Source organism: Bos grunniens, chromosome 8 (genome assembly GCF_055505025.1).
Source record: "Bos grunniens cultivar Pamir isolate PY7600 chromosome 8, Bosgru_T2T1.0, whole genome shotgun sequence".
Lineage (NCBI taxonomy): Eukaryota > Metazoa > Chordata > Mammalia > Artiodactyla > Bovidae > Bos > Bos grunniens.
Window position 1 is genome coordinate 50,711,865 of NC_141172.1, and position 17,261 is coordinate 50,729,125.

At 40.1% G+C, this 17,261-nt stretch overlaps 1 protein-coding gene across 5 annotated transcripts in view; it reads left to right on the forward strand.

Annotated features, from left to right (window-relative positions):
* PCSK5 (proprotein convertase subtilisin/kexin type 5) overlaps positions 1 to 17,261 on the forward strand; it is a 522,373-nt gene that overhangs the window by 204,288 nt on the left and 300,824 nt on the right. The gene's annotated exons all lie outside the window — the stretch shown is intronic.

Genomic DNA, 17,261 nt, shown 5'->3' on the forward strand with positions numbered 1-17,261 from the left:
ATCCATCAAGATAGGCTTCAGCAGTCTGTGAACTGAGAACTTGCAGATAAACAAGCTGGGCTTAGAAAAGGCAGAGGAACCAGAGATGAAATTACCAACTGTCTTTGGATCATAGAGAAAGCCAGGGAATTCCAGAAAACATCTACTGCTCTTTCATTGACTGCACTAAAGCCTTTGACTCTGTGGATCACAACAAACTGTGGGAAATTCTTTAAGAGATGGGAATACCAGACCACCTTACCTGTCTCCTGAGGCACTTGTATGCAGGTCAAGAAGCAACAGTTAGAACTGAACATGCAACAGTGGACTGGTTCAAGAATGAAAAAGGAGAATGTCAAGGCTATGTATTGTCACCCTGCTTTTTAACTTATATGCAGAGTATATCACGCAAAATACCAGGCTGGATAAGTCACAAGCTGGACCCAAGATTGCTAGGAGAAATATCAACAACCTCAGATATGCAGATGATATCAGTGTACTGGCGGAAAGCTAAGAGGAGCTAAAGAGCCTCTTGCTGGGGGTGAAAGAGGAGAGTGAAAAAGCTGGCTTGAAACTGAACATTCAAAAAACTAAGATCATGGCATCCAGTCCCAACAGTTCATGGCAAACAGAAGGGGGAAAAGTGGAAACAATGACACATTTTATTTTCTTGGGCTCCAAAATCACTGTGGATGGTGACTGCAGCCATGAAATTAAAAGACGCTTGTTCCTTGGAAAGAAAGCTATGACAAACCTAGACAAAGTATTAAAAAGCAGAGACATGGCTTTGTTCCATGGACTCCAAGGAGATTAAACCAGTCAATCCTAAAGGAAATCAACCCTTAATGTTCATTGGAAGGATAGATGCTAAAGCTCCAATACTTTTGGCCACCTGATGCAAAGAGCTGAATCACTGGAAAAGACTCCAATGCTGGGAAAGATTGAAGGCAAAAGGAGAAGGGAGCGGCAGAGGATGAGATGGTTAGATAGCATTGCTGACTCAGACATGAATTTGAGCCAATTCTGGGAGATAGTAAAGGACAAGGAAGCCTGGCATGCTGCAGTTCATGGGGTCACAAAGAGTCAGATGCAACTTAGTGACTGAACAACAATAAAGAAGTTAGAATGTGGGCCTCAGCAAACTAATGTCTTTTTGTGTCATTTTTATACTGTTTGTTGCATCTAATCTTCTCCCTTCACCTGTGACCACATATTCAAGCTTTTCTCCTGTTACCATGGCAAATTAACTGCTCTTCTACCTTAGTCTGCTTCCTCTATTTCTTCACTAAACCCCATTCCTTCTCACCTCATCAGTGACATGGCTCAATTATCTTTTCTTTCATCTTCAGAACTTCTCTCTCAACTTTATTATTGCCATCCACATTCATTCATACTGCTAAAAGGAAAGAGGAAAAGCCATCTCTGGTCTCCTTGTGCACACGTGCGTGTTCAGTCACTCAGTTGTGTCCAACTCTGCGACCCATGTACTGTAGCCCATCAGGCTCCTCTGTCCATGGAATTCTACAGACAATAATACTGGAGTGGGTAGCAATTCCTTTCTTCAGGGGATCTTCCCAACCCAGAGATCAAACCCATGTCTCCTACACTGCAGGTGGATTCTTTACCATCTAAGCCACCAGGGAAACCCTTCCAATTACTCCCTTTTTTTTTCACTTTAAAGCAAAATTCCTTGAAACTGTAGTCCATACTTGCCCTCTACAATCTCATTTTTCCTGTTATCTGGGAAGCCATGGGATCTGGACTCTGCCCTATCCTTCCACTAAAGCTATTCTTGTCAAGTCAGTTCAGTCACTCAGTTGTGTCCGACTCTTTGCGACCCCATGGACTGCAGCATGCCAGGCCTCGTTGTCCATTACCAACTCCTGGAGTTTGCTCACACTCATGTCCATTGAGTCGGTGATGCCATCCAACCATCTTATCCTTTGTTGTCCCCTTCTCCACTTGCCTCCAATCTTTCCCAGCATCAGGGTCTTTTTAAATGAGTCACTTCTTCACATCAGGTGGCCAAAGTATTGGAGTTTCAGCTTCAACATCAGTCCTTCCAATGAATATTCAGGACGAATTTCCTTTAGGATGGACTGGTTGGATCTCTTTGCTGTCCAAGGGACTCTCAAGAGTCTTCTCCAACACCATAGTTCAAAAGCATCAATTCTTTGGTGCTCAACTTGCTTTATGGTCCAACTGTCACATCCATACATGAATAGTGGAAAAACCATAGCTTTGACTAGATGGACCTTTATCGACAAAGTAATGTGTCGACAAAGTAGTGTCTCTGCTTTTTAATATGCTTTCTAGGTTTGTTATAGTTTTTCTTCCAAGGAGCAAGCGTCTTTTAATTTCATGGCTGCACTCACCATCTGCAGTGATTTTGGAGCCTAAGAAATTAAAGTCTGTCACTGTTTCCATTTTTTCTCCATCTATTTGCCATGGAGTGATGGGACAATATGCCATGATCTTCGTTTTTTTAATGTTGAGGCAGCTTTTTCACTCTCCTTGTCAAGGTCACAGTTAAACCCAGTACTATTCCCTGAGTTCTTATCTAATGTCCTGACAAGGAGGCCTGCCTGGTTCTTTCTATCCACAGTATAACACACATGCACTCCAACCCATCAGAACCCCTTCGTGGCAATTTTTATTCTTCTTCCATGTAATAGATTTACTTACTGTGTTGATTGTCTCTTCCATAAAGATCCAGAGTTTGACTGTTTTGTTCTGTAGTGTATCTCAAGTACCCAAAACAGTGTCTTGCACTCAGTAGATGTTTAGTGAATGAATGTATGAATGACTTCCATGCCCACTTGCTGCATATATTGAGTTAATTTGCTTAAGGATAACACTTGAATTGCTTTTGGCTAATATTTTGGAAGTGAGTTATTATACATGCTATAGTCTAGTGATTACTGGACCCAGACTCTGCATTCAGACTCTCTAGTGAGTTCTGATACCTTGCCCTTTTCAAGTCAATTAGCCACTCTGAGTATCAGTTTGTTCCTCTATACAATGGAGCTAAATGCTAGTAATTACTTTGTAGAACTATTATGAGGATTATAGGATTAATGCCTGTAAACTACTCAGCAGAGTTCTGGAACATAAGAGTCTCTAAATTATGTTATGAATCTTAATCGTTATCATTAGTAAAATGGCAAGAGTAATAAAAGTAAAATACCAGTTAATCATGTGAAATATTATAAAAAGTTTTTATTGTTCCAAATTTCTGGGTTTAATCGGTTTCGTATTGCTGAATGATCCTTAGGGAAGGTAAATATATAATCCTGAGGTTGTTATTAGGAAATGACCAAAACAAATGGAAGAAAATGGGAGGATGTTTTCTAAAGCTTTTCCAAAAACCACTAATAAAATGCTAAAAAGGGGGACCAATAGAGGGATTTTGCTATCAAATACACTTAAGTAATACCACTTACTATATGCTTCCTTTATAAATTTAAAAGCATATTAAAAGCTTTGAGAAGTCTTCCAATAGAAAGGTTATGTTTGTTTATTTAATCAGCATTCTAAACTCTAACCACAAGGAAGGTTTTCTTTTCATGACCTCTTTTGACTTGCTATTAAATTTCATTTTGAATTCTTTAGAACTGCTTTGTGAAAATTCAACTAATCTTATTAGATATTTAGAGTCAGAATGTTAGAATGGAAATAATTTTAGTGATTGAGTTGCTTTTACCAACATTTATGTATGTGTTTACTTTATGTTACTGCCATTCACCCAATCTCCCTTCCTGAAACTTGTCATTTCCTCTTTCCTTCATTCTAGTCATGTAATAAGTCTTTCTTTCCTGTCCTACTTCTGAAAAGTCCGTGGAATCGGGCCTCTTGTCCTTAGAACCAACATTTCTCCTACAGGCTTTGGCAATAGCATGATTTTAAAACTTCCATCCTCCCAGCTTGAGCGTCAACTTTCAATTCAGCATGAACACCGAAGCTGAAGTACTTCTACATGTACATCTTTACATTTGTCCTTTGTTTATAGAACTCATCACTTCTCCCTGTGACCAACAAGGAGCATTCTAAGCTTCTTGCTGCTGCTGCTGCTAGCGACACAACTGTCGCTTCAGTCGTGTCTGACTCTGTGCGACCCCATGGACTGCAGCCCACCAGGCTCCGCCGTCCCTGGGATTCTCCAGGCAAGAACACTGGAGTGGGTTGCCATTTCCTTCTCCAGTGCATGGAAGTGGAAAGTGAAAGGGAAGTTGCTCAGTCGTGTCTGACTCTTAGCGACCCCATGGACTGCAGCCTACCAGGCTCCTCCATCCATGGGATTTTCCGGGCAAGAGTACTGGAGTGGGTGCCATTGCCTTCTCCCTCTAAGCTTCTTAGGAGGGCACATACGGTCTCTTTCAATTTTTGCAGGAGTCCCAGAATCAAAATCTTGAGAAAGGATAGTTTTTTAAAAATTTGCTCTCATTCAAATGGATACTATTTCACTTACCATGGGATCCTTTGATTTGGCTCCTTGGTATGACTGGCAAAGACTTCTCTCAGGGAAAACTCTTGGCTTCATCTGCCCAGACAGTTCTAAATAAGAAATGATTTTATAAAATGAGTGAGTTGATTGACAGTGTTTCAGGGATAGGTGACCCAAGATTTGTGTCAGAATAAGGAGCTAATTGCCTAAAGTTGTCTTCAATTGACTATTCATTTATTTCTTACTGTATTCAGGAAACACTCACTGGTGTTTTGGCTCCAAGCACTTTGCTAGGTGCTAGTGAAAGGTGAATAACAGTCAGGACTTGTCTTTGGGGAGCTCAGCATATAATGATGAATAAAAGTTCTAAATTGAGTGCCGACAGACTCTCAGATCTATTAAACAATAAGGACAGGATAAAAACACCTAATAAAACTTACTGCCTTGCAGTCATCTTTTTTGCTCTATTTGGGTTATTAAACTATAACAATACATTTGATATTCATCAGCAGGCATCTAATGCATTGACAGTTTTGCAATTTCCTGACAAATGTTTGTAATAATATCCTCTAGAAAACAAGCAAGAAAGCCTGGAATTAAATCTTTTTCTTTCCCCATAATCATAAAACCCTATACTGGGGTTCCCAATACTTCCCTGATTATTTTACTGAAGAACTGTTTCTTCATTGTTCACTATATATCAAGCACTGATTTGATATTTAGCTTAATCTTTCATCTGGAGAAACCATGTACTTCACTGTAGATATTGTAGAAGTATGACTTACAGTGTTTGCTTTGCCATTTTATCTACACAAGTATACTTTCAATACCAGGTTCTTCTTATTTGAGCTTTTTAGGCTTTGGGATTATCAATTAAAACACTGTAATGATTTCATACAGAACCAGTGTCGAGGATGAGGAACACAAGTAGGTGAAATCAGCCTCAGTGGTCTGTAGTCTCCCTGTTGGACCGGTGGCCTTCATCCCATCCTCACTCTGCTCTCAGGAGTCCAGAGGGAAACCAGGACATTTGATGAACACCTATTGGCGTATGTCAGGTTGTTGAGTCTCTTGTGACGTCTCTGATTAGTATATCTCCTTTCTATCATCAATTTTGTTTTCAATTCACTAGATTTTACAACTGATTGAATATTTGGAATACTAGCTGAAAGCACAAGCTTGCTTTATTATCACACACTGTCTCATTTACACACATGTGCACATGTGCACACACACACATTTCTTCACCCTTAAAGGAATATGTTCACCAGAACAGGAGAGAAGAGATATAATGAGCTTATACAATAAAGCAGTAATAATCACTCAGTTGTGTCTGACTCTTTGTGACCCCATGGAGTATACAGTCCATGGAATTCTCCAGGCCAGAATACTGGAGTGGGTAGCCGTTCCCTTCTACAGGAGATCTTCCAAATGCAGGGATTGAACCCAGGTCTCCTGCATTGCAAGTGGATTCTTTAGCAGCTGAGCCACCAGGGAAGCCCAATAATCATGATAAAATTAATCAATTCCTCTTGGAAAGGATATGTTTTTATCCAATACACACCCAGCTGTAGCAAACTTGGTACCAGTTTGCATTTTAATAAATGACAGATTGCTGTGAAATTAGTTGGCAAATGATGAAAAACTTTGAAATAAAATATGGGTAGGCAAAGATAGACAGGGGAGCTTTTTTTATATCGGTTCCACTTCAGGAAAATTGACTTTAACTGGAGTTTGTTTTAAAAAATCCTCCCCTAGAATTGAACTATGTCCTGATGGAATTCTGTGTTTTTAGAACATTAACAGAGCTAAGAAGTTACTTGCCAAATGAACCCAGAAGATCATTATCCATTTTAGAAACAAAGAAATATGTTTTCATAAATACATAGGTGGTTTCGCATTCTGTAGTTGAAAATTGTCTGGTATCTGAGTATCAGATTTGGATTGCTGTATCATTGTGAATTGTGCTGCATTTACATTGAAAGGAGCACATGTTTATCCTGCCTTGTATAATGCACATGTCTAGAATCTTTTGTCACCTTGTTTTTAGTTTAGAGATTTGTTATTAACACTGTGAGTAGTTTTTATTAACTTTTGCAAATTCCATTCTAATTCCCTTCATTCTTCTCGTGGATTAACCAGATATCAAGAACAGTCCTCTTTTCTTTTAGTTTGTTTTGTTCTATTTTTAGTGACTACTGGGCCGCCTGGGGAATAAATGAAGTCCTTATCACAGAAGTCATTCTAGTATAATCTGGATGTCTGTGTTATAGGGAAGATACAACATCATACAAGGATTAGCTTGGGTCAAGTTCAGGTTCATACCAATTCTGAGCTTCTGTGATTCTAAACATAGATTTGAGAAAGCTGATGGGGAGGACAGATACATCAGTTTCCTTCAACAAAACATGTCAGCAATCAGAAAAGACAGGCCACCATGCAACAAACAAGGATAAATTGAACTGAGTTGATAATATCAAATGATTTAGAAGTATATATGACTTCCACTGAAGACTTTTTTTTCACTTTCCCTGGGCCTGTGTTCCTCATCTTTAAGATGAAAACAACCAAATTTAATATTCAGGATTATAAACATTATTATGATTATTACCTCTGATGGCCTCTTGAGTTAGGCATAGAGATAATCCTCATGGAACCTCCCCCAGTTTATAGATTTGGAAACTAAGTCTTGGCAAAATAGGTAACCTGGCCATTAAGAAGCACGACTGTGAGTCAGACTCAAGCCACAAATCCGGTTCTCTTGGTGCCCATGTTCTGTGTGATGTCTGCTTTTATGAAACGCATCTCCTGGGCCTGTCTCTACATACCCAGCTCTCGGTGAACAGTAGCTTTAATTCTGGGTGTGAAAGTGAACACTGCAACAGGGATCTCTCTCTCCTCTGAACTCCTGGTGAATTTATCACTTAGGCAACTGATTTGCCATATCCTACACTTCAGTATATTGTCTCTTCCCTTCATCCCAGGATGCAGCCCAGGATGATGTAGAAAGTATTGGCTTTAACGTCACAAAGACCAGAGTTGAAACCTCAGTTTGGTTTCTCTCTAGAGTTCTGAAAAGTTACTAAGTTATCAGAGTTTACATTTCCCTGAGGCAGAGCTATGATGACACTCACTTTATGGCACCATCATGAAAACTGACTGAGGTCCCACATACACGCCTGTCAGACCAATTGCTGGTCTTCTCTCAAGAGGAAGGCCAACATTTGGTGCATCTTTAAGGACCCTAGAGTATCTTTCACAATCTTGTGAATAATATAGGTGTAATATCAGTCGTAATTTTTTTCAGAAGTGTGATTTGCTTTCATTTGAATCAGTATTTTATTATGGGAAGAAAATGTAAAAGACCGATGTACACCCTTTCAGAAATGTTATGAGCTGCCCCACAGAAGGTCAAAGTCATCGCTCATGGTGGGCTTCAGAGAAGGGCAGCTTTGCTCACCCCTTCAAAGCTGAACTGGGAGTTGGAACTAGCCAGCAGGAGATATTCACTTCTCCAGAGCTACCTGAGAGAAGGCGATCAGTTTTTCATTATTACCGGATCATCCTCTATCCTTCTTTCCAAATGCCTTTTCAAACATTTACAATAAATTCCTTTCATTGTTGTTGCTGAGTCGCGAAGTCATGTCCGAATCTTTGCAACTCCATGGACTGCAGCACGCCAGGCTCCCTCGTCTTCCACTATCTCCTGAAGTTTGCTCAAACTTGAGTTCATTGAGTCGATGATGCCATCCAACCATCTCATCCTCTGTCGTCCCCTTCTCCTTCTGCCCTCCATCTTCCCCAGCATCAGGGTCTTTACCAATAAGTCTGCTCTTCACATCAGGTGGCCTAAGTATTAGAGCTTCAGCTTCAGCATCAGTCCTTCCAATGAATATTCAACATTGATTTCCTTTTAAGATTGACTGGTTTGATCTTGTATTCCAAGGGACTCTTAAGAGGCTTTTCCAGCACCACAATTCCTGTTGATAATAAATGTTCTCATTCTCTGTGAAAGGACATTTTCAAGTTCTACTCCTTCAGTATAATTGAAAGGTGATGGTATCTTTCTGGGCAGTTTCAAAATAGAGAATTAATGTTAATATTGAAAATATCCTTTTCCATTTCATAAGTCTGGCTCTCCGCAAAGTCTGAGCATGACACTGCATTTGCTCTGTGATGACCCAGGATGGAGAAACCTGAAACCTTTGGGAGGTGTTTCTCTTTTTCCCTCAAAAGGGGAGTGCTGGGATGGTGAATGTAATCATTCTTGTGATTATTTCTGAGGGCAGAGATTCGCATGTACTTTTTCAGTTGCTTGGAATGAGAAACTGACAAACCCAAATTGCCTCCTCCTCCCCTACGACCAGTGTTAGCCTTCCCCAGGCCCTGAGAGAACCACTGGAACAGGGCTTAGAGCTTGCAGGACTGTGGAAGTGACCAGAAGTTGATATTGGTAATAAACCTGAGTATTACTTAGGCCTCTGTGAGTCAAATGAGGAAGACAGGAGCTGAGAAAAAAAAGGGGGGGCATTGATCAGTCTGAATTGACCATAGTTAAAACATGAAAGGCAGACAATTACTTGGAGATTATTGACTTGGTAAATGAGATAAAGAAGGAAAAGAAGGATTTGGGGGTTTGTTTCTGTTTTTTGTTTTTTTTTTCCTCTCCTCGAATGCACCATTGTTAAGCAGTGTTTCTGTAAACCATGTTGTTAAGCATTTTTAGCTATACCTAGTGTCAGTAAGAGTCAGTGCAGGACAGCACTGGTTGAGGTGGGACTGGATTACCTGGTCCTCGCCCTGCCACTGATTGGCTCTGCTCACTTTATTCCCTTAATTTCCTTATGTAGAAATGTAAAAATTTGCTGTATGAACCTTCTGTGTCCAGTTTTAAGTAATATTCGTAGCACATTCTTGGGCTCCACATTTTAATTATCTGGAGTTTTTAAATGTACAGAAAATCCACAGGTTAACAGGAATAGAATTCCTTGCTTGAAAGCATACTTATTTCCATTAGTGAACACACCTGGTTTTTATTTACTCCTAGATCTTCTATTATCCTTTCTCCCTGAAAGACTGATTTTCTTCTTCCAGTTAAAAATAAACAAGGTTAAATAAATCTACTCTGATGTCATACTATTCTTGGGACCCAAGGGTCACCCCATTGTGCACTTGGTGATAAAGTGCAGAAGCTGTATTGTGTGTTCAAGTCCTTGGTCAGCCCTTCGAAGAAAGGGCAGCTCTGGTAACAGGATTGATTCTATACGTCTTTGGTGAGCTGATGCTTTACAGAATTTATATTCTGGCAGATATGGTGAATAAGCAATTCAGTTTGTTTTGTTTTGGTTTTTTCTTTTATATGCACTTGGTAAATATAATAGTAGCTTTTTATCAGGAACCTGAGACTGGAAGAATTCTGTATTTGCAGCATTGATTGATTATTCTTTACGCTAGTCTTTGACTATATAACTATAAGCGTCCTTTTAGAAAACTGAGCTAAAGTCCCCTTGAGGTTCCCTGAACTCAATGCATCATGCTGCTCCTTCATGTACTCGAACACAAAGAATATGGTGGAAAGACCCTAAATGTAGATACTTAAGTAGAATTTAAAGTGGTGGCATTTTACCAGAAATGCAGTTCTCGTCACCAGTATCTGATACTACAGTCATCATCATCAGGCTTTCTGTTTCTTTGAAAGGAAAGTCAGCTGCGTGTGGTATGCTCAGGAATCATATAAAATGGATTTTCTTTTGTGCATGGTAAAATGTATATGATCACTAATAATTACATCTGTTGTTTAGTCGCTAAGTCATGCCGACTCTTTTGAGACTGCTGGGCTGTCCATGGGATTTTCCAGGCAAGAATACTGGAGTGGGTTGCCATTTCCTTCCCTAGGGGATCTTCCCCACCCAGGAATTGAACCCATGGTTCCCGCTTGGTCTCCTGCACTGCAGGCGGGTTCTTTACCACTGAGCTCAGGTTCAATTCCTGGGTGGGGAAGATCCCCTGCAACAGGAAATGGCAACCCACTCCAGTATTCTTGCCTGGAAAATCCTATGAACAGCCCAAGGGTCACAAAAGAGTTGGGCATGACTTAGCGACTAAGTGACTAAACAACAGCAACAATAACTGTATCTGATATTTTCAGTGTGTTATTAAAGAGCCAATAGGACATTTAAAAGTGCTTAATATATATGGCTTAGTGACCTATTATGTATACAGCAAATCAGAATATGGAAAACTGATGTGGGGCAGAAAAGATGGGTGAGGTTGAGATGGAGAGGAAGAGAACACAATGAAGTACTATCGATTGAGAAAAGGGAGAAAAGACAGAATTGCAGAGAAATAGGTTATCATTCACAAAAGCCTTCTTTAACTGCATTTGTATTTTCAGACTTTTTCTCTCATCAACCATTCTTTGATAGGCTAAGTAGCATAAAATGAGATTGGTAAAGACACTCCTACAGAGTGTTTTTTGTAAGTCAGTCTGTGAATATTTAGATGGTCCTTCCACCAAATCCAATTTCCTGCTACAGGAGCTGTTCTGAAAGTGCACACATGAAAGTGGGGATGGAAAGATTGAGAACAGCAGCAGGAGAAGGCTTTGGAGCCATGGAGGGCTGAACCCCTGCAGGTGCTGGTGGAGAACACTCTGTTGTTTGTTGGCTGCCTGGTGAAATTGTCTTTGAGAAGCTGTTGCTGTCCATTTTTAAGCTTTTTTAATCCTAGAGTTTTTGCTTGGAAACCAGTGGGTAACAGCCTGAGTCTTGCTGAGATAAATCACAATTAATGACAGTGTTATTTTGTTTTTTTGTCTGCAACTCATGGCATGTGGGATTTTAGTTCCTTGACCAGGGATCAAACCTGCACCCCTGGAGTGGAACAATACTGTCTTAGTCATTGGATCACCAGGGAAGTCTGACAGTTTTATTTTAAAATGCTTAGAGTCATTCCTCTGTTTGCCTTAATAATCCTGAGAACACGATAACTAAACATTCTGAACACAGAGCAGAATCAAGAGAAACCTGTATACTTTGTACATCGGGCGCTATACCATGATGAAGTAGATCATAAAATCAGTCCAGTGTGCTTATTTCCCAGGGGAGGATGCTGTGGCTGGCACAGGTAGTACCTCAGCATAGGATTGTTCCCAACAAAAGCAGCACTTAATCCCTAGATTCCTCACCGTCAGAGGCCACGTCTCCTTCTTTTACTCATTTAAAAACATCTCGTATATATCTGCCTCATTTACTTCCCTTGGGCATTTGTGGGGCTTGACCCACCTTATTCCCTGGGTCTTATTCCATCTCATATAATTAATTTCCCCATCCTCACCTTGCCCAGATTCACTGATTGAAGAAACAAGTCTTGGGCTTTAGTCTTTACCAAAGACATCTACTCGCGCATCTGTCCCATGACTATGTTCTCTTTGTGTCTTCCCAGAGAAGGCTTCCTCCCACCAAGTTACATCAATGTAGTCTCCGAGGCACCAAAAGCTGTGTTCTCCTGATTTGTTTTGAATTGTGGGTTAGATTTCTTTTCAGATAACATTTAAGAAAACTTCATTTTGATGTGACTCATTTGTCCTAGTGATGATCGTGACTCAAAGATTTATTAAGTATGACTTTAAAATGCAATATGTATGTATTTTAAATTCTGAAACAAGCATCTTCTTTGTTGTTGCTACTGTGTTGCCTTTACATCATGATTCTAAACCAAAACTAATTTTTCAGTGAACCTAGCTCTGTTAAGGAACAGGATTTATTTTGGAAATGTTTGTCAGAATACTTTTGAGCTTTCAAAAAGATGAAGTTCTCTCTTCATATCTTAGGTACTGAATAGTCATAGGCGTCCTTGTCTTTCTCCAGCCTCTTCCAACCTGAAACCCCTTCCTGGTGAATCATGGATGGAAGAGCTTCCGTAAAGGGAAGTCTTCTGCAGTCTGCTCTCACTGATGTGCAAAGATCAGAAAAGGGCAGGCAGCAGAGCACTGAGGGGCTTTGGTAAAATTGGGTATCAGGCTGTACTTGAAAAACATGGCCCTTCAGTGAGAGTTCCTCCTCCTCCAGTTGTTTTATTGTGTCTATGTCTCTTCTTGTCAACACATACAGATATGGAGGTTCTGATCAGACTTGTTAGTCTCCCTTTCCTGTCTCCATCCCACTCTCCTTACATTATAGTGTGCCCATTACTTAATATTACTCACGTTTTTATCTGTAAAAATGCATATCTAATTGGCTTGAAATTAACTGATAGATGTGAAAGCATCCAGCACAGTGTCCTGGCACGTCTTCTGTATTGCCGGAAGGCTCTGATCGTTTAGTCATGCTCCTGAAGAATGCAGCTGACCCTTGGACAACACAGGTCCACTTTGACATGGATGTTTTTTCAATAGTAAATACTATATGGTAAAGAGACCCCGATTTGATCCAGAAACACATACACAATTAGATACACAATGAAAGAGAATATTTAGCATTTGATCAAATGGGTCCTGCATGGATTTCACAGGATATTTTACTGTAAATTTACTATCTTTTGACTTGGCACTCATATTGGAGGACTTTTCTTTTTTTCTCTCTCATTCAGAGTTACCAGTTGTAATCATAATACTTTACCACAGTATAAAATAATGTTATTTCCTATACTTCGGGAAAATATGTCTCAATATATTTTTCTCTTTAAAATCTTCTGCCCACCTTCCTTTCTCCTTATATCCACATTAAGATTTAATACTTAAATTACTCTGAATTTCAGAGAAATGTCCAGATTTCTTTTTTACCCCATATGTTTTGGTTTTCCAAATATTGCACACTAATGAAAATTCCCTGTGCATCTGTAGTAAATAAACCTTTGAATTACTAATTGTTTCAGATTAGCCCCCTAGATCTTTAGCAGCTGTCTTTATGGCATTTTCAGCCCACAAATTCAGTCTGTTTATTTCTGGGACTTTAATCATCAGCCATACACACAGGCAGAGAGGTCTGGTTGCCTTGTAGACAAAGTGAGGGCAGCGTCTGAACGTGCTGTAGCCTGGGGGCGGGGAGGGGGGTCTACGCACCCTTTATCTCCTCCTCTCACCTGTGTCATTCACTGCCAGACTGCCAGCAGAGAATGCCACAGCCTGGGGGCCTGAAACAGCACAAATGGATGTTCTCACAGTCTGAAGGCTAGAAATCTGGAAGTCCATGATCAGGGTGCTGGCAGAGTTCGGTTCTAGGAATGCCTCTCTCCTCAGCTTGCAAACAGCTGCCTTCTTGCTGTGTTGTTAGGAGGTCTTTTCTCTGTTCACACACTTTGGTTGTCTCATCTTCTTAAAAGGACACCATCCTGTCATCCTGCCGACTCTTCTGACCTCATTTAACTTTAATTACCTCTTTAAAGGCTCTTGTTTCAAATACAGTCTCCTCAGGGGTTAGAACATCAACATATGAATTTGAGAGGACACAGTCCAGACCCTAGCACAGCTTAAAGAGGAAGCTACGTCTTCCAATAGACCCTCCAGCTCTCCTCTTCCCTTCTTTCCACAAGCTTCCTGCTCTGGGATACTGATCTCTATGGGCTCCAGGTCCTCTGGCTTCTGGTGGCGTCCAGCCAATGGGTACATTAGTGGAAAATGGGGGAGAGGGAGGAAAAGACGGGGTCTTGCTCAGTGCATAGTCCCCTGGGCTCCTTCCCTGCAGGACCAACATGGGCTGGCACATCCCTTGACCAGTTTTCAGCTCCATTTAACCCCACAGTCTCCAGTTTTTGTGACTCCCTCTCTATCTCGCTCCCTTCAGGCCCAGGGATGTGGTTGTGAGGTGACTACAGACTCCATACCCTCCTCCTCTGGAGTTTGTCTTTACCATGCTCAGCTGGATTTAAGCTTTGGGTCTGGCATTAGTGAGCATTTCTGAGTCCCAATTTGCTCATCCGTTAAAAAAAAAAAAAATGATACAGACTTGAATTGTGCAGAATTATTGTGTACAATAATAATAAAAAGCAGAGACATTACTCTGTCAACAAAGGTCTGTCTAGTCAAAGCTATGGTTTTTCCAGTAGTCATGTATGGGTGTGAGAGTTGGACTATAAAGAAAGCTGAGTGCCAGATAACTGATGCTTTTGAACTGTGGTGTTGGAGAAGACTCTTGAGAGTCCCTTGGACAGCAAAGAGATCCAACTAGTCCATCCTAAAGGAGATCAGTCCTGGGTGTTCATTGGAAGGACTGATGCTGAAGCTGAAACTTTGGCCACCTGATGCCAAGAACTGATCATTTGAAAAGACCCTGATGCTGGGAAAGATTGAAAGCAGGAGGAGAAGGGGACAACAGAGAATGAGATGGTTGGATGACATCACCAACTCGATGGACATGAGTTTGACTAAACTCTGGGAGTTGGTGATGAACAGGGAGCCCTGGAGTGCTGCAGTCCATGGAGTCGCAAAGTGTCGAATACGACTGAGTGACTGAACTGAACTGATTGTGTACAAACAGAAAAATGTTTGTACAGTGCTTGACTATAGAAAGCCTCTGTAAGTGTTAGCCTCTGTGGTTTTTAGGGCACAATGAACCTTCTATGTATAAAATTCCTGTTGATCATAAAACAGAAATTATCTCTTAAGAATTAGCCCTGGATTGTCAGTCTTAATGGAGAAATAAATGTATTTATTTCTGTTTATAAAAATCCTACATGGTCACAGTAGGATGGTATTAATAAAATAAAATTCCTTTCCAATCTTATTGAGCAGGAGAAATTCTATTACATTGTCACCTGATGGTAGCTTTAAACATATCACTGTATTGCACATTAACTTCATGGCATACACAAGCACATACACTTCTAAACTGAGATTGTACAAAATCATTTTGTATCCTACATTTGTAATGATATTACAACACAAAAGTATCTTCCAAATATTGTCTTACAAAATAGTTTTTTTTTTATTTTTTGAGTCACATAATAACAATGCTTTTTATTTTATTAGTTCTTTTAAATTGGAGTAAATCGAATATGTTTTTCAAGATGTTTTCGTTGACGTTTATACATAAGCACGCAGTCATAATTTTATATAGATATATAAATGTGATTGTGCCATATGTGCTTTTCCATCATTTTGTGGGTGTTAAGCCATCATCTGTTATGGGGCTCTTTAAACCAGGTAAGTTTTGGCATCATCTCAAGCATTCTGTTGACTGGTCAGGTAAATCTCCCACATGACCATGCTTTTTCCTGATGACAGAGCTCCTCAGTGTGTGATGGAAAGGACAGATGTTGGTGATGAAATGGGACTTTCTTCTTCTTCTCTGGCTGCAATGTAATGTATCTGAGATACAGATACGAGTCAGTCACCAGAGTTTCTCAATATTGCCGTCCATATCACAGTGAGGAGTAATTCCCTCCAGAGAATTAGAAGCATTGAACAAAATCCTTCATTTATGATATCTGGGTGATTTTTGCATCTTTCTCTATGTTTCATGAATATTTGGATGGGAAATTGAAGGATGGTAAACTGGGCCCAGCTGTCTAGTGGCAGTAACATCCAGAAGTCTCTCCCCCCTCTCTTCATGAATTTTTCCCATTCCTCTGTAGTCATATTGCATTTTTCCACATTGAAGGACAGAAAGAAATCTATGCTCAGGTCAAGTCAAATCCTGTCATAAATATTCTATTCCTTGAAAATTCAAGGTCAGGGAGAGTTTATCAAAGATACTCCAGATTCTTTGTTGTCTCTCTTTCTTTGGCTCTTTTTCTAGAAATTCCAGGATAACACACTAAATACTCTGAGACCAAAAGACTTGGGGCCTGGAAAGAAATTTAACCATCACTAGCTTTGTGACTTTGGTTCTCACTTCCTAATTACAAACTAGCTTCCCACGTGGCGCTAGTGGTAAAGAATCTGCCTGCCAGTGCAGGAAACATAAGAGATACAGGTTTGATCCCTGGCTTGGGAAGATGCCCTGGAGGAGGAAATGGCCACCCACTCCAATATTCTTGCCTAGGAAACCCCATGGACAGAGGAAGCAGGCAGGCTACAGTTCATGGAGTCACAAAGAGTCAGGCACAACTTAGAACACACTGTTGTATTCCTAACTACAAAATGATAGGTTTGGCCTAGGTTCCTCCAGCATGCCTTGTAGATTTGATATGGTAAAATTTCTGAAGGATTGAGCTATAACTGTTCTGAGAGATCTTCAATTTGGCTTATTTATCTCTTTTCTCTGGAAGATCTCATCTTATATAGAAAAATAATCACTACATCTATGTTCTTTGCTTGTTCTCCTTACTTATGTTATGACCCTAGGAAAGTCTTTGAGTTTATGCCAAGTTTTGTAAGAAAAACCAAAAACTTCTTGGATCTGGTTGAAGAAGATATCCACAAGCAAATATGTTTGGAAATTACAAGTCATGCCACCCTTTTAGGGCTTTGCAATGAATGGTCACTCACCTAAAGACTATGAAGTTCTGCAAAAAGGAAACCTGTTTAATTTGCTTAATTCAGTTTCCCAAAGATATTTGATCTTGAAATTCTTATATTTCTGGTAGCATCTATTAGCATCCTTCATAATTAATGTCCCTGCCATACATAGAGGAGACACAGCTCTAGAATGAAAGACATTGTCCCAAATTCTGCCCTTTATTGACAGTGTGATCTCAGAGTAAATACGTTACATTACTTCTGTACACCTCGCATTGCTAATATATCAAATGAGGGTACATAATAGCACCCACTTCATGTGGATGTAGATTTATAGGAATATCATATGACTATAAAATGTGACTAATAATATGCCACCTCTGAGGTCTGGCTGTCTGGGTTCAAATTTTGTCCTACCATTTACTGGCTTGTGACCTTAAC